Source organism: Rhinatrema bivittatum, chromosome 8 (assembly GCF_901001135.1).
Source record: "Rhinatrema bivittatum chromosome 8, aRhiBiv1.1, whole genome shotgun sequence".
NCBI classification, from domain to species: Eukaryota; Metazoa; Chordata; class Amphibia; order Gymnophiona; family Rhinatrematidae; genus Rhinatrema; species Rhinatrema bivittatum.
This window is the reverse complement of record NC_042622.1, coordinates 243,496,114-243,515,111: the sequence shown is the minus strand read 5'-3', so window position 1 is coordinate 243,515,111 and position 18,998 is coordinate 243,496,114. Positions and strand designations below refer to the sequence as shown.

General features: G+C 42.5%; 1 long non-coding RNA gene across 1 annotated transcript in view; it reads left to right on the top strand.

Moving 5' to 3' along the window:
• The first annotated feature begins 2,644 nt into the window (after positions 1 to 2,644).
• Positions 2,645 to 18,998, top strand: part of LOC115098262 — a 50,735-nt gene continuing 34,381 nt past the window's right edge. Inside the window, exon 1 of the long non-coding RNA XR_003858459.1 lies at positions 2,645 to 2,691. This is a non-coding gene — a long non-coding RNA (uncharacterized LOC115098262). The remainder of the gene's footprint in view (positions 2,692 to 18,998) is intronic.

Sequence of the window (18,998 nt, the reverse complement as noted above, 5' to 3'; positions counted from 1 at the left end):
GCTGCAAGCAGGCTGGGCACTGCTTGCGACCCACCAAATCTCCACTCCTTTTTGCTGCCATTTGCGGTCCCATATGGCTCGCGCCCAGTGGAGTACCAAGGGTTTCTGGCGCCCAGGGGCCAATGCATTTGTGCATCTCTCCAGCACCCCCCCCCCCCCAAATCCTTCTTGTACTAATGCTTAAGGCCACAGAAAATCCGTGGCATCTCTAGACAGAAGAATTTGGGAGGGGGGAGCCAAAATGACATTTCCTCATCACACCCACCTCCATAGCTTTACCCCCTGCTTTAAAATTGGTTACAAAAAAATTCTTAATAAGAAAGTCCAAAGGGTTTTCTGTGTAATTTTAAAAAGCTGGCCAGTTTCATACTTCTAGTAAAACTACTATTAAAATTATTTGCTAGCTTCATTCAACTAATTCTAGGTGGCTATGAGAGTGAAATCTGGAATGTATACAGGAAGGGACAGAATATCAATATAAACCCTTCACCTCCAGCTCTGTAACTCACTGTGCATCCATAGAAATTCCCCCAACAATAGAGCTTGGATGTTTCCCTTACAGCTCATCATACAAAAAGATATTTTCAAATTCTGGTGTCACCTCACAGTAATAGAAGCACAACACCTTCCACTGCCAGACACATTGTGAACTAACACAAAACCCCGCAAAAAAGACACTCAAAATCTATACTGCAATCCCATCGTAACATAACAGTAATAACACCAAGGACCCAAACAACAATAACCCTACCTGTGAAAAAGCAAGGGTAAATATTACACTGGGTCCTAGAATACCAATACACCACCTACTGAGGAAACAAAACAAACCCGACCGCAATAGATCTCTGCACGCTACCAGAATTTCTCACCTTGGTCTCATGCACAGAGCAGAGACAGACCCTCACCAAATACAGAATAAAGGATCACAAATTATACAAAAACTGAAATGGAAACCCCAAAAAGCCAGATTCTGTGTGTAACAATGGAAAAACAGAACCACCATTCCTCATAAAACAAATAAAATCAAGAAACATAACGCATCAATTATAATAGTAAAACCACACTAATAAAAGAATATTTTAAAACTACAAATAGAATAATTTCTATTAATTAAAATCATATACATTTTTTAAACATTTCCCAAGTACCAATAAAATATTTCAAAACAGCACATATATCAAATACCATCTAATAATTAAAACTAATAAGGATTTTAAAAAGCCCCTGCTGTCCATACCTGGGAACTCGATTTCTAATTCCCTGAGATTGTTGAGGATTAGGAGGTTAGGGAAGTACACAAACTTTATTCTCTTTCTCTCACACATACTCCATGTCCATTCTCTCTCAAACATACACTGTCACATACATATACATGCTATTATTCTCACCATAACCTCTATTTCTCACAGACCCTGACACACTTTCAGGCTCTAAGACCCTCTCTCCCCACCACACACCCTCCACACAAGCTCTTACTCCCCTGGATTCTCTCATACACCCACACACTCTCACTGGCTCCCTCACATATACACAAACACACACACACCCAGGCATGCACACATTCATTCCCACACTCACACACAGAGATTTTCAGGCAGGCACCAATCCATTCTCACAAACACACAGGCAGGCACCTATTCTCACATAGACAGACCTCAGGAAGACACAAATTCATTCTCATACACAGACACAACCTCAGGCAGGCACCCATGCATTCACACACATACATTCACGTCCTCACTCCCACACACAGTCTCTAAACTCACTCTCACAGACAGACACACACACTCTACAGGCTCTCAGCCTCTCGGCCTCCTCTTCGCGGGTCACTACAGAATGGGCTCTGCGGCGGCCCTAATCTTCTCGGGCCGCCTGCAATGCGAGATCCGTGGTGGCACTGCCACCAGGCCTCGTCCTCTACTCGGGCCGCCATGACATGGGATTTGCGGTGGCCCATAAATGTTGCTCTTCTTCTGCATGCGGCCGATGCTCCTCCTTCTTCCTGCCCACGTGGCTCCGCAAACGTTTTTCTTCCGGGGCCGCGCAGGCAGGAAGGAGAAGGAGCACCTGCAGGTTTGGACATAACCTTTTTCTTCGGGCCGTGGTGAGATGAGCTCCACCACAGCTCTACCGATCTTCCTGCTGTGCACATCCAGCACATGGCATAGCGGTAGTTCCCTGCTGAGCTGCCAGTGGGGGGCCGGCTATTAGGGGGTGCGAGCAGTGGCTCCCCCCACCCCCTGCCTCCCCCTTGGTACGCCACTGCTCGCACCCCCTAATGGTCAGTTTGCCTAGTGCTTCCCCCGACCCTGTCTGTTGGAAACGTTTTTTGTTACTTTTGCTGAGGATGTATATAGAGGATAGGCTGTATGGATTCAGAGTTTTTACCCAGACACAGAATAGTTTGAAGGCCAACTGTCTTACACTGTTTACTGTCTTACACTGTGAAATGTTTATGAACAGGCAAGAGCCTGTTTATTTAGTTATTCCACTAAGTCTATGATGAGAAAACAAGCAATTAACTTATACTAAAGCCTGAGAGAGAGAATCAAGGCCACACAGCTGTGTCTGAAAAACTGATAAGAACTGAGAGGGAGGGAACAGGGCTATTCTCACCAGAGTTTGTAGAGTATAAGGGGAGACAGCGAGAGAGAGCCCTGGACGTGATGGTACGGCTGATCCTTTGGACATGTAAGCTTTTTATATCTATGTAACAAGTGTTATTATCTACCATTACTTCTTCTATACGATCTGATTTTATTTGTTCTATCCTCCTATTGCTCAAATAAACTTATTTTCTTACCTGAAACCATGATGTACTGAATCCAAGTTTGTGTGGCTCTGTCTGTAGGGTATAAGCTCCTGGGTTCAAGCTCCCAGGTATAATCCCAGTAATTGTGTGTGGCCATTTGTGTATGGGATAAGTTCCTGGGTTCAAACCCCCAGGTATAATCCCAGTAATTGTGTGTGGCCATTTGTGTAGAGGATAAGCCCCTGGGTTCAAGCCCCCAGGTATAATCCCAGTAATTGAGTGTGTTTATATGAGATTCGCCCCCCAGGTCAGAGCCCCTGGGCAGGATACCAGTGTGCACATCTGAAGTGAATTACAATCAGCTTGAATTAGACTAACAGATACACGAGCAGTAGCATACATTGTAGTGTCATGTGCAGTCAGCCTTGTATAAATGTCCTGGCACAGTGGATATTAATACTTCATTAACCAACAGGCTGGGGAAAGGCTTAGTTGACAGCCAAGATTTTGCTTTTTTTCTGGAAAGTGAGGTAAAGGGGTAGTGATACTGACTGCTTCTCCTTCTCCATCTCCTATCCTCTTGTACTCATTGGGTGTTGAGAGCAAAGGCATAAGCTCTTGGTGCTGCTTCTACAATGCCTGCTGTTTTATTATTATTATACCCACATGCCTTGTTTCTGAAGGTTTCCCTTCTCAAGATGCACTGAACAGCCATCTGAGCCTTACTCCTGTATTACAGGCATCATATTGTGTGTGTCACTTATAGATATTATTGTGATCAATCACCTACTGATGCTATGTCTCACTTATTTGTATTAGCTTATTTTACTCTGTATTATTTTGTTTTAATCTGTTACCCACCTAGAACTGTGGCTGGCTGCAAGGATTATAAATAAATAAAATATCTATTTGGTTCAATATATCCTTGATGTCATCTGCCCATCTTCTATGTGGTCTTGCTCTGGCTTGCCATCCTTTTTGTTGTTGTATGTGAGCTTTTTGGGGCAGCTTATGCCAGTGCATTTAAAAGCCATTTACCTGGGTAAAACAGGCTGGCTGAAAATTGCCTGCCTTGTACACAGGTAAAGAAAATCACACTGAACAAAAAGTGCCTAATCTAGCTCAACCAAACAAAGACAAGGTGCCGAAGAGTAATATCCCACCAGAAGACTTGAGGAAAGTGGTATCAGCAAGCCGGTGTCACGTCTGGTCTGCAGGCCACCGCTGGTCTTCTCTTTCATCTACCCCAACTATTTATTTTCTTTGTGTAGATGTTTTACAATGCAAACAAAAGTCTGGTCAATAACCACAAAGTAATCAAATAAACCGATGACAAAAATAAGTATTCCTGGCATCAGTCGATGTTTTGTGCGCCAGACTGCATCAGGGGATCAACATGTGGAATCAAACTTACCTGGACATGGTGTTCAAATGGACAGCATCTGAGGATGTTTTAAACAGAGTCTTTGCGTAAGGAAAGCCAGGGTTCAAATCCCACTGCTGCTCCTTGTGAACTTGGCCAAGTCTCTTCACCCTCCATTGCCTCACGTACAAAATGCTATAGATTTGGAGTGAGGAAAGTCTCGCAAAGATGAGATTTCTACAATGTTCTCTCACCCTAACTTGATGGACTCTATACCAGGGTACTATCAAGCTAGGGTGAGAGAACACTGTAGAAATCTCATCTTTGCGAGACTTTCTCACTCCAAATGATGTCAAATCTTCACCAAGGTGTGCTGTGCTGTTTGTACTTTTCACTCTGCATGAAAACTGGCCCAAAAACCCAAAATCTACATTGAGTTATTAGCTGGCCCTCCTATAGGCATATAAATAGTTGAATACTGTGCAGGCCTCCCCAGACGCTCTCTCTCTTTCTTCCCCCCCCCCCCCCCAAATGCAATATGCAATAGCTATCACATAGTGCAAAAATGCCCATCATTTTCATCAATCCCACTCCTTGAAAAAATTTTGCATTTGTGCCATGCGGTAACATAACTATCACATGCATTATGGCATTAATGCCATAGCACATTTTGATTAGATTGTGAGCCCTCTGTGCCTTGTTTTTCAGGGGAAAAGTATGTGCAGTAAAAGCAGGTGAGAATCTCTGCGGGTGCTTTTCCTCTGGGCAGTTTAAAAGGGAAGGTCAGATTGCAATTTCCCGGCAAGAAGTAGTGCAAACTCCATGGGGAAAAGCACCTGCAAACTTTGCACTTACCCTCCCTAGTTTTAAAATTTGCCCCCAAAAGATGGCCAACCCAGATGTCTGATCTGTTGCAGGGACAGGCTGCAAGCCAAATCTCCGCATTTCTGAACCTGTCACTCCTAGTGCAACTCTTAGACATCTCATTTTCGTTCTTGTTAGTTTCCATTCATGAATAAATATTTCAGTCCATGTTTGGCACCAATAACATAATGTTGATATAAAATTAGTCTCGATAAAGATTGGCTTCAGTGCTTATAAGTAGATAATATTTGTGTTGGAGCAAGGCTGCCATCTGTCCTAATATTTGATTTGCTTTACTGCTTCTTGTATTGATTGCTCTCTCTAGCTTTCCATCTTCTGTTAAGGTCGCTCCAAGGGACATAAATGAGTTGTAGCCTGTTTATTGTTATCTTCACATCCTCCGTTGTTTTCTTGTTGCCATCACTTCTGACTTCTCTGTCCTGATTCTTTACTTTGTATATTTTTCTTGCTGAGGTGGATCTGAAGTTGTTTGTTTTCTGCTGCCAAGAGTCTGCTTTTTTTTTTTTTTTTAATATCAGCTAATCTGACACCTGGTTGGACAACATGATTCCATCAATTTTAAGAATTCTTTTTTTAAAAACAGCAGTTCACCATAGCTGACATACTCCTCAAGGGTGTGTAGTGGTACTGTGCAGAACTGCACATAAGTGTTGCACTCCCCGGCTGCTTCCGCAGCGCGGCCGGCCCCTCTCACCTCGCTTCTCCGTCCACCAGCACCGGGCTCACCTCCTCTGTAACCTCAGCTAGTTCGCGGCGTCCCCAGCTTCCCCGTTCGCCTTGCCCGACCAGGCCTCATTGCGGAGCTCCCGCCGGGGCTCCGCGTCTTCCTACTCCTCGGCCCCGCCCCTAGGCATGCGTGCGGCCAACGTCATTCCTTTTAAGAAACCAAGCATGGGAAACCCGGGTCCAACGCTGCCCGATGATGTCACTAGCCTGAGTATATAAGGCAGGGCTCATTCCCTTGATCCCTGCTTTGGCAATCGGGTCGACACCGTGAGTGTTTCTAGTTTGCCTCTGCATTCCAGTCTGTGTTCCAGTCTCGTTCCAGTCCTGTTCCAGCGTCCTTCTGTTCCAGCATCCCTTGTCTCGTCTCCCCAGGTAGTACCTTTGGACTGCCTTCTCAGTGCTGACCTTGGCTTTCCTTGATCACGTTTTACTGCTGCCTGCCTCTGACCTTCTGCCTGCTTCTATGACCATGTCTGACCGCTGCCTGCCTCTGACCTTCTGCTTGCCTCCATGACTACGTCTACCCGCTGCCTGGAACTGACCTCTGCCTGAACTCGACAACGTCTGACTGCCTCCTGGAACTTGACCCCTGCTTTGGCTGACTACCCATGGACTGACTACTGGTAACTGACCTCTGCTTTGCCTGACTATCCATGGACTGATTATTGGCTCTGACCTTGCATTGCTGACCACGCTTCCTTGAACCTGGCCTTGATTCTTGCTATACATTCAGAGACACTCGTCTGGCCTTCTCAGGCACCCAGGACTTCCAGTCTAAGTGTCGACTGCACACCCTTGTTTGTGGTGGGCACTGGGCACACCTCTGAACTTCCTATCAAGGAGATCCTGCGAGGCCCACCTAAGACCAGGCGGCCCGGGTACTCAAGGGTTCAACCCGGGGGTACCTAGGGTTGCTAGTAGCGAAGCTCCTGCTAGCCTCTGTCTCCTCTTGTGCTCTGCATCCTGGTGGCAGGCGCTCTCTGGGTCCGACCAGGGAGCCTACCAATCCTGCACTAGGCCAAGGATCCACATCTCGGCGCAACAATAAGAATATAAGAACTCGCCATACTGAGACAGACCAATCAAACCCAGCATCCTGTTTCCAATAGGGGCCAATCCAGGGCACAATTACCTTTTAAGATCCCAAACATAAACAGATCCTAAGCTGCTATCACACAGTGATAAGTAGTGGCTATTTCTTAAGTCTACTTGGTTAATAACAGTTTATTGACTTCTCCTCCAGGAATTTGTCCAAACTTTTTTTTTAAACCCAGCTATGCTAACTGCCTTCACCACATTCTCCAGTAATGAATTCCAGAGCTTAATTGTACGTAGAGTGAGAGAATTTTCTCTGATTTGTTTTGAATGTGCTACTTACTAACTTCATTGAGTGTCCCCTAGTCTTTGTGAGGTTGATCTTCAAAAGCCATTTAGATGGATAACTGAAAGTTATTTGTCTAAATGGCTACACGGCAATATTCATCGTTGTATGCGGCTAGAATTTAGCTGCATAAGTCCAGGGGTAAGTGGGAAGCGTTTCTGGAAAGAGCAGAGGTAGCCATAGGGCTGTCCTAAAGTAAACTGGTTAGACATATCCAGTTAACTTTAAGATAACTGGATATATTCAGCAGTGCAAATACGCCGCTGAATATACCCTGCTAGTTAGCCGGATATGTGGTTGAAAATGGAGCCCATCATTTTTTGACAGAGCAAATAACTGATTTACATTTACTCTTTTTATTCCAGTCATGATTTTATAGACCTCTATCAGCCTCTATCAGCCATCTCTTTTCCAAGTTGAACAGATGCTACCTATTTAGAACTTCCTCATAGGGTTGCTGTTCTATCCCCTTTGTCATTTTGGTCACCCTTCTTTGTGCCTTTCCAATGCAACTATATCTTTTTTGAGATGTGGCGACTAGAACTGCACACAGTACCCAAGGTGCAGCCTCACCATGGAGTGATTCAGGTGCATTATGACATTTGCTGTTTTATTCACTATGCCATTCCTAATAATTCCTACCATTCTATTTGCTTTTTTGACTGCTGCTGCACACTGAACCAAGGATTTCAAAGTATTGTCCACTATGATGCCCAGGTCATTTTAGTAATTCAAGTACCATTCTATATTTATTTTGTTTTGGCAAGTTGAGATCATCTGTCTACCAGAAGCATTTATAGGTACCTATAAGATCTGGGTCATGATCCCATAAGTCTTCCTTGTCCCTCCCCCCAAGATTTTAATAATTTACTCAATCACAATAAGCAGCTTCCTCTCCCCCAAAGAACAAGCCTATAAAAACGCATAATTAGACATCATACAAATTAACTGTTGTATGTTCCCATCATTTGGATCTAGACAGAACATCAAAGAAACCCCTGACCAGTTTCAACTATCTAGTACAGGGCTTCCCAAACCTGTCCTGGGGACCCCACAGTCAGTCAGGTTTTCAGGGGCAGGGCTGGGGGACACACAAACTTTATCCTTTCTCTGGAAGCACTGAGAGGAGAGGATCACCTTGCTGGTGGCTGAAAGGAATCAGTAAGTTTTTGCTTGGGAAATTTTCTTTTTTAAAAGTATTGGGGTGAAATTAACTATTTGGGAATATTATTTAGTATGTTTGTGTGTTTGTGCTTTTAATAGTCAGTAAGGCAGCAAATAAACAGAAGTTACAGTGCTTGTATTTTGAAATAGTCAGTAAGACAGCTAATAAGCAGTAGTTAGTGTGTTTATTTTTAATAGTCTGTAAGGCAGCTAATAAGCAGAAGTTAGAGTGTTTGTATATTAAAAACAAACAACAAAAAAAGGTAGCCAGAAGCTAGAAATAAACTAGGAACAGTGTATACCTAAGTAAAAAGGTTGAAAAGTTCAGTTCAGTTACTCACCTTGGAAAGGTGTTAAGGTAGTGTGCTTTGGTTTGATTAGGTACCAACATTTGTTATTCAAGAGAGCAGTGAGTCACTCTGGCTGACTAATTGAAGTGTTAAGGTTGTGTGATTGATTTGAGTAGGTTTGAGTAGGTACCATCAATTGTTAATCAGAACAGCAGTGAGTCAGTCAGGACAACTAACTGTAGTGTAAATCTCCAAAGGGATTGTTTTGCACTAATTTTCCTTAGAAACACAATATATATTGCAAGGGAAGAGCTCAGTAACCCACAATCCAGTGGGAGCACTGAGAGGAGAGGATCACCTTGCTGGTGGCTATAAGGAATCAGTAAGTTTTTGCTTGGGAACTTTTATTTTTTAAAAGTATTGGGGCGAAGTTAACTATTTGGGAATATTATTTAGTGTGTTTTGTGTTTGTGATTTTAATAGTCAGTAAGGCAGCGAATAACCAGAAGTTATTTTTAAATAGTCAGTCAGTAAGGCAGCTAATAAGCAATAGTTAGTGTGTTTATTTTTAATAGTCTGTAAGGCAGCTAATAAGCAGAAGTTAGAGTGTTTGTATATTAAAAACAACAAAAACAACAACAAGAAAAAGGTAGCTAGAAGCTAGAAATAAGCTAGGAGCAGTGTATACCTACGTAAAAAGGTTGAAAAGTTCAGTTCAGTTACTCACCTTGGAAAGGTGTTAAGGTAGTGTGATTTGGTTTGATTAGGTACCAACATTTGTTATTCAAGAGAGCAGTGAGTCATTCTGGCTGAATAACTGAAGTATAGCAATGAATGATGACATAGACTTAATTGGCATCTCAGAGACATGGTGGAAGGAGGACAACCAATTGGACAGTGCTATACCGGGGTACAAATTATATCGCAATGACAGAGAGGAGCACCCGGGAGGCGGTGTAGCGCTTATGTCTGGGATGGCATAGAGTCCAACAGGATAAACATCTTGAATGAGACTAAATGCACAATCAAATCTTTAGGGGTATAAATCCCTTGTGTGTTGTGGAAGACTATAGTGATAAGAGTATACTACCGTCCACCTGGTCAAGATGGTGAGATGGACAGTGAAATGCTAAGAGAAATTAGAGAAGCTAACCAAAATGGTAGTGCGGTAATAATGGGAGATTTCAATTACCCATTGGGTAAATGTATCATCGGGATATGCTAGAGAGATAAAGTTCCTGGACGGAATAAAAATACAGTTTTATGGAGCAATTGGTTCAGGAACTGACAAGAGAGGGAGAAATTTTAGATCTAATTCTCAGTGTAGCACAGGATTTGGTGTGAGAGGTAACGGTGGTGGGGCCGTTTGGCAATAGTGATCATAATATGATCAAATTTGAATTAATGACTGGAAAGGGGATGGTAAGCAAATCCACGGCTCTAGCGCTAAACTTTCAAAAGGGAAACTTTGATAAAATGAGAAAAATAGTTAGAAAAAGACTGAAAGGAGCAGGGCTGTCTCCCTCAGTTATCTCAGAGGAAGCCTTTTCCTGTTACCGAGGACTGAGCTCATAAGTAAATGCTCACTCGGAGCAAACTCTTGAAACTTTAGCAAGTTGGGAGTGTGCGGAGTCTGAAAGCTGTCTAAAGAGAGCTGGAAGAGAGCAGGCATGCCATCAAACATGTGCCACAAACTCATTGGTAAAGAGGCAACAACAATATCGCCGCAGAGCCCTTCAAGCAAGCTTTACACTAAAGAGTTGACTTGACTGCTGGGGAGCCTAACAAGTACAGTCAGTGCCTGCCTGTAGGCCAGTGCTCTCAAGCTAAACCAGACAAGGGGTACTTCAGGTTCGATTTTCAGATATCAACAATGAATAGCCATGATCTACATTTGCATACGATGGATGCAAATCCATCTATCCTGAAAACCTGATTAGGACCCACATGAAAAACACAGGTAAGTCAGTGCTGTTTTTATTTTCCCAAAAGTCAGGTGCTCATTTGACACAGAGGAGAGATCAGTGCCAGAAATAACTGACTGAGTCCATTTTTGGCTTGCATGTTCTCCTTGCAAGACATAGATAGATGCAGGATTATAGCCCATTAGGTCTGTTGTTGGCTGCTCTGTCCTGATATCCTGAGATCTCATTTGCTAGCAGGAATTTGTCAACTTCCCTTATGAAACAACAAATTAACCTTGTAGTTACTAGTTACCATATTTTGTAGTGACCATATTTTCAGCTGGCTTATTACAAATGCCAGCTGCCCTCTGCATCTTCTTAAATTTTAACTGATTAGATGGATCTTGACCTATCTATCATGATCCCCCTTTTATATTTTCTATTACCATCCAACTGGTCTCTTTTTATGTCACAATTCATTATTTAGAATAACTGATCTTCTCTGAATCTTCTTTAGTGCTGGCTACAGAGATTTAGTCTATCCAGTCACAATTCCACTGTTTATGTCACCATGTTAGTGGCCCTGCTTTGCACCTTCTCAGCTGTTGATTTGTCCCTTTGTCTGCTGTGTTGATCTGGACCAGTGGAGTAGCCAGAATTGATTTTTTTGGGTGGGCATAAGGTTAACATGGGTGGGCTGTAGGCATGCAGGTCTGAGACCTACTAGTTGTTTTCTTATTGATAAATAATGCCATATACTGCAACCTAGAATGGCTAAAGTAATTTGCAACAGCCATTATGTGTCATGTATGAAACTTTAAAATAATTTACTTCAATTATTTCAAGTATAGAAAACAATCAGATCCAATCATGTAATAAAACAAAAATGAATGTATTCTTTCATGAACCGTCTTTGCAGAAACCCAGAAATCTTCATAAATACAATAAAATTTAATTAATCATCAGAACAGGTGCAGCGCAGAGCTAGGGCAATTCACATTACAGCTAACATGAAAAAAAAAAATTCAAACTCTGGTGTCATCTCAGCAAAAAATAACCCTCCACTGCTATTTTGTGAAGTAACACAAACTCTTGCAAAGAAAGAGGCATCTAGAACCTTGCCATACAGTCACAGCACTGACTCTCAGGATTCAAACAGCAACCTTATGAAAAAGCAGCAATGCAAATACTACACCAGGCCCTAGAACATTAATACATCACCTACTGGAATAACAGAACAAGCTGGACTACTACTACAGAGAAACTATATGCTAGAAATACTGCATTTCTGTCACACACAGGCAAAACAGAGACCGATCTTTACCTAATATAGAAATAAGAGACTATAAATTAGAAACAGAAACATGCAGATAAACCCAAAATACAAAGCCTGAGAAACTAAAATGTCTGAACGGTGGAATACTTAAGAAAGAGCAAAATTCAAAAATATAAGAAATGCACATTCCTAAGGATGACATATTTAAATTGCTAACATCTCAAAATATATATATATTTTTTTTTTTACCTTTGTTGTCTGATCCTTGTATTTTTTTAATCAGTTGGTCCTGGTCTCTTTTTCCCCTTTTTCCCTTGTCGCTCATTTCCTAATTCCTTTTCAGTGTCTTTCTTCTACTACTGTCTTCTTCCCTTCCACACACATTTTCTCTCACAGACTCCCTCACACACTCAAGCTCTCACTCTCATATGCTCTCCCCCCCGCCCCAAGCTCACATTCTCTGCAGATATACATACAAGCTCTCACTTTCTCACCCCTCCCAGGGCTTATATTCTTATGCACACACAGACGCACATCCAAGCACCCATTCTCACCCACACACACAAACCCAGACTCCCATTCTCACCCACACATATACACATTTAAGGTCCCATTCTCACCCACACACATACTAACACACATTCAAGCACCCATTCTCACCCACACATTCAAGCTTCAATTCTCACCCACACATTCAAGCTTCCATTCTTACCCACAAATTCAAGCTTTCATTCTCACCCACATATTCAAGCACCCATTCTCACCCACATATTCAAGCTTCCATTCTCACCCACAAATTCAAGCTTCCATTCTCACCCACACACATTCAAGACTCCATTCTCAACCATACATTCAAGTTTCCATTCTCACCCACAAATTCAAGCTTCCATTCTCACCCACACACATTCAAGACTCCATTCTCACCCACATATTCAAGCTTCCATTCTCACCCACATATTCAAGCACCCATTCTCACCCACATATTCAAGTTTCCATTCTCACCCACACACATTCAAGACTCCATTCTCACTTCCATACACACCCAGGCTCCGGTTTTCACCCACACATACACCAAGGCTCCCATTCTCATCCACACATACACATTCAAGCCTGTGCACAGTTTCGCTTCCTCCCCCCAGAGCAGGAAGATCAGTTGGCCTCTCCTGCTGCCACCGGCCTCCTGCTATCTTCGGGCCGTTCGGCCGGCCGACCGATCTTCCTGCTGGGGGGGGAGCAGAAGCTGTGGGCGGCGCTTCCGCTCTCCTCCCCCCCCCCCAAACAGGAAGATCAGTCGGCCGTACGGCCCGAAGATAGCAGGAGGCTGGTGGCAGCAGGAGAGGCCAGCTGATCTTCCTGCTTTGGGGGGAGGAAGTGGAGCTGTGCACGGCGCTTCCGCTCCCCCCCCCAAACAGGAAGATTGGTTGGCCATATGGCTGCAGGACTGCTTCCCCATGTGTGCCGTGATGGCGCGCCAGGCCTGGGTCCTGGACTATGAGCTACATATTCCAGATATGGGCAGACTAGTGCTTTGTATGTGCCTAGAATCACTTCTTGTCTACAGATGCCTGAATTCCTTTTGGTAGATTAAAGAATCCAATTTGCAGTTTTAGCCACTTTTCTTGTTTGAGTTCCCTGGAGACAATCAGTTCTCCTCAATGACAACCATGAGGAGTCTTCTGTACAGTGTGTAACCCACCCAGTTTTCACTTTACCAAGGGCATCATTCCACACTCTTACTTGCCATCTCTGAACCCACTTAGTCTATTGGGATTTTTTTGGATGGATAATCTGTTCTCTTGGGTAACCCCTATGTTAGTGTTATCTACAAACATGACTCTCAAATTTTAATAATTTATTCCTCCAATGGTGCACTTTTAGCCTTCATACATGTTAGTGCCTTACCTATAAAATTACATAAGAACATAAGAACATAAGAAAATGCCATACTCGGTCAGACCAAATGTCCATCAAGCCCAGCATCCTGTTTCCAACAGTGGCCAATCCAGGCCATAAGAACCTGGCAAGTACCCAAAAACTAAGTCTATTCCATGTTACCATTGCTAATGGCAGTGGCTATTCTCTAAGTGAACTTAATAGCAAGTAATGGACTTCTCTTCCAAGAACTTATCCAATCCTTTTTTAAACACCGCTATACTAACTGCACTAACCACATCCTCTGGCAACAAATTCCAGAGTTTAATTGTGTGTTGAGTAAAAAAGAACTTTCTCTGATTAGTTTTAAATGTGCCCCATGCTAACTTCATGGAGTGCCCCCTAGTCTTTCTACTATCCGAAAGAGTAAATAACCGATTCACATCTACCCGTTCTAGACCTCTTATAATTTTAAACATCTCTATCATATCCCCCCTCAGCCGTCTCTTCTCCAAGCTGAAAAGTCCTAACCTCTTTAGTCTTTCCTCATAGGGGAGCTGTTCCATTCCCCTTATCATTTTGGTTGCCCTTCTCTGTACCTTCTCCATCGCAATTATATCTTTTTTGAGATGCGGTGACCAGAATTGTACACAGTATTCAAGGTGCGGTCTCACCATGGAGTGATACAGAGGCATTATGACATTTTCCGTTTTATTCACCATTCCCTTTCTAATAATTCCCAACATTCTGTTTGCTTTTTTGACTGCCGCAGCACACTGAACTGACGATTTCAATGTGTTATCCACTATGTCACCTAGATCTCTTTTTTGGGTTATAGCACCTAATGTGGAACCCAACATTGTGTAATTATAGCATGGATTATTTTTCCCTATATGCATCACCTTGCACTTATCCACATTAAATTTCATCTGCCATTTGGATGCCCAATTTTCCAGTCTCACAAGGTCTTCCTGCAATTTATCACAATCTCCTTGTGATTTAACTACTCTGAACAATTTTGTGTCATCTGAAAATTTGATTATCTCACTCGTCGTATTTCTTTCCAGATCATTTATAAATATATTGAAAAGTAAGGGTCCCAATACAGATCCCTGAGGCACTCCACTGTCCACTCTCTTCCACTGAGAAAATTGTCCATTTAATCCTACTCTCTGTTTCCTGTATTTTAGCCAGTTTGTAATCCACAAAAGGACATCGCCACCTATCCCATGACTTTTTACTTTTCCTAGAAGCCTCTCATGAGGAACTTTGTCAAATGCCTTCTGAAAATCCAAGTATACTACATCTACCGGTTCACCTTTATCCACATATTTATTAACTCTTTCAAAAAAGTGAAGCAGATTTGTGAGGCAAGACTTGCCCTGGGTAAAGCCATGCTGACTTTGTTCCATTAAACCATGTCTTTCTGTATGTTCTGTGATTTTGATGTTTAGAACACTTTCCACTATTTTTCCTGGCACTAAATAATTCCCATATATAACAGGGTCCTATGTATGTTGTTGTATTTTATCACAGTTATTTTGAATTCTTTGCTATTATTTGTTTTATTATGTTTTTACTATATTTTATTCTGTCATTTAAATATATTTATTGTATGTTTTAAATTAATTTGTATGTTTTGTTGTGAGCTGCTCAGAATTTCAGATGATGCAACATATAAATTTAAAAAAATAAAAAATAAATGAAATAAATATTTACAACCTTGAAAGAGCAATCCCAGTGCAGACACAGTCAACCCAAGCCCATCGCTTCTAGCTGCTGTAAAACATATTGCAGAAGATGCCAAGTAGCAATTTCAGCATCCTCTCATGTGTCATGAAACCCTGCAAGACACAAATCCTAGAAAAATGGAACTCAAACTGAAATTCTTTTAATTAATAGAAACACCCCCCCCCCCCACACACACACACACACCACACCCTCTGAGTCAACTATTTCACCACTTTCCGGCCGTGGTTGAAACGGCATGTGCTCTGCTGAAAGGCGATGAGGGGACGATGAGAGAGGCAGTGCAGTGTTTGATAAAGTCAGAGGAATGTACCTGTCAGAAGAATGATGCATTGAGCAGCTTTTACATGTTTACTCACGGTATGAGAAAGGGGAGATAAAAGTGTTCGAAAGGCAGGTGAAGATCATACGGCATACCTAAGATTGCAAATGTTTGGCACTTCCTCTATAAACTGATTAGCCGGTGATGGCTAAGAATAAAGAAAACAATCTTGATTAAAGGTCAACAAAAAAGTTGCAAGTGACATTTTGTGGTAGTTAGCTATTTATATCTCTATAGGAGGCCCACCTAGTAACTCGAGGTGAGGTTAGGGGCCACTTTTACATGCAGAGTGAGACATGCGAACAGAACAGAATAGCTTGATGGACTCTCTACCTGGGTAACATCAAGCTAGGTTGAGAGAACATTGTACAAATCTCATCTTTGTGTGAGTTTCTTCACTCCGAAGGACATCAAATCTTCACAAGAGTGCACTGTTTTCTTTGTACTTCTCACTCTGCATGTCAAAGTGGCCCCTAACCTCACCTCAAGTTACTATTACTAGGTGGGCCTCCTATAGTAGCATAAATAGCTGCTTACTATGATGCCACCCCCAGAGGCTCGCTCTCTCTCCCCGCTCCCAGCCTAAAAATGCCCAAAACAGAATTTGTGAAAAAATCACAAATTGCAAAAGGTATAGTTATTTTCAGCATTAAAATTGTGATATCGTGCATTATGGCTTCGTGAAGCCAGCCCACTTTTTCATAAATCCCACCCTGGACTCCTCCCCTTTTAAAAATTTGCATCGCGCCATGCGTTATGGCACTTAGCTCATGTGTTAAGGTGTTTTCGCATACGTTAACGCCATAACACGATTTGATAAATGACCCTGTTAATGAGTTAATGAGACAACCCTAATTCTTTAAAATGTAATCAAGGTTCTTTTTTACTCAACGCACAATTAAACTCTGGAATTTGTTGCCAGAGGATGTGGTTAGTGCAGTTAGTATAGCTGTGTTTAAAAAAGGATTGGATAAGTTATTGGAGGAGAAGTCCATTACCTGCTATTAATTAAGTTGACTTAAATAATAACCACCACTATTACTATCAACGGTAACATGGAATAGACTTAGTTTTTGGGTATTTGCCAGGTTCTTATGGCCTGGATTGGCCACTGTTGGAAACAGGATGCTGGGCTTGATGGAACCTTGGTCTGACCCAGTATGGCATGTTCTTATGTTCTTAAGATATCTGGGATGGGTATGAAGCTAAGATCACATTCTTCACAGCCAGTGGGCCAGTGAGAAAGCAAAACTGAGTAGCTCCATCCCTCAGGAAAAAGTGGTGGCTCCCATCAAAGTACAGAGTGAATGCTAGTTCTGGCACAGGAATCATAGTCAATGTCTATTGCCCAGGATTTAAGCTTTTTTCTCCCTGCAGCCCTCTCCTAGCTTTCTGTCTTGCTCAGCACCTTGATTATCTCAAAACCTGGTCTATCTTGCCATGGCAAAGCTTTGCTAGTGCCACTGTTCTGTCAATTCCATTTAATGTGTTGGCCAGCTGACCCAAGGAACCTGAACTTTCAGTGGCCTACATCAAAAGGTGGTGGTCTTGGTCCAAGTGGTAAGTTTGGGATGGGTGACTGCAGCTGATATTTTTTCTCCTTCTATTTGTTCTGCACTTTAAAGGCTTGATTTTCAAAATGATTTACTTGTATAAAACCCTGTTTATTACATGCACAGACTGCAATAATTTCCCAAATACAACATATGGGGCAGATTTTAAAAGGGTTACGCGCCAAGCCTATTGGGGCGGATTTTAAAAGGGTTACGCGCGTAACCCTTAAAAAAAAAAAAACCCTGCACGCACCGAGCCTATTTTGCATAGGCTCGGCGGTGCGCGCAAGCCCCGGGATGCGCGTATGTCCCGGTGCTTGCAAAACGGGCGGGGCTGTGGGTGGGGCCACGGCCCACCCACAGCCTGCCAGAGCCAGGCGTAACTCAACAAAATAAGGTAGGGGGGATTTAGGTAGGGCTGTGGGGTGGGTTAGATAGGGGAAGGGAGGGAAAGGTGGGGGGGGGGAACAAAAAAAAAGTTCCCTCCAAGGCCGCTCTAATTTCGGAGCGGCCTTGGAGGGAATGGGGAAAGCCATCGGGCCTCCCCTAGGGCTCGGCACGTGCAAGGTGCACATGTGTGCACCCCCTTGCGTGCGCCGACCCTGGATTTTATAACATGCGCTGGGTAGCGCGCACAAATGTACCCCCCGCGCGTAATTTTAAAAATCTGCCCCTATATATGTATATATGTACTTTTATAAAACAAGTGCACAAACTATGAGGATCCCTGCATTAGAAAACATGTGTGTACTGGCACATGCAGGCGTAATTTCAAGGTGGAGAAACACAGTATTTTATAAACTGCGCTTCTGCCACTACACAGTTTATGAAATACAGACTTAACTTTAGATGCACCAGTTTATGCTTGCTTGTATGTGCTGACTTATGCACATTTCTGAAAATGACTTTTTGTTTTGTTGTTGTGTTGTAAACTACTTTGAGTTGTCTTGTTTTGAGAACAAAGGTCTAAAAAAGTAAACTGCTAAATCTGCAGCTATGTCCAGTATTGAATATTTATTTATTTATTTATTTATTCGCCCCTTATAATAGGCTGCTTCTTCCAGCAGCAGGAGTATCATCAAGGTTGCTCAAAGTAGGGTCTTGTCTATATCCTGACTTTATTGCTTTTTCTTTCATTTTTCAGAATTTGACATTAGCTGTAGCAAAATAGTGCAAACCTGTAAAAAAATAATAATTCAAGGAAGGTATTGTCACTGAAATATTTTAATAGTCCACAGTGGCCCATGTAATCAATTTTTTCATTATTCATGTTGTTGGAAGTCAAAACAATAAGACACCAATTAAAAATAATAGAAATGTTTGGAAATCAGTTTACTCCATTTTCTTGTTTGAAGGTATTATGGGAGGAAATATGAGGATCTATTGGGCAATTTGTGCCTCCCACCAGCAGGGGTTCTCAGTGGACATTGTGGACTAGCTGCCTAGTCCTTCTTGTACTATGGCCTGCTGCTTAGATGCTCTGGTAAATCTTCCTGGCTCTATGGCTTGGAGGTTCTGCTGGTAGCTATGTTTGTGTGCTGCCTCAAACTGAGTATATTCCTGCCTCACAATATGCACATGGCCATAGCTCAGTCCCAGATCTCGTCTTGGTTTCAGCTTCATGTTTGGTGGTCTTGATCTTGTGCCTGTTCCTAGTTCTAGCTCTTGTTCTGAGTCTTAGTCCTTGGTTTTTTTCCCCCCTAATCTTAGTTCTTGTATTCTGTCTTTGGTTTTGCCTGGCTCTAATCTGAGGCCTTATAG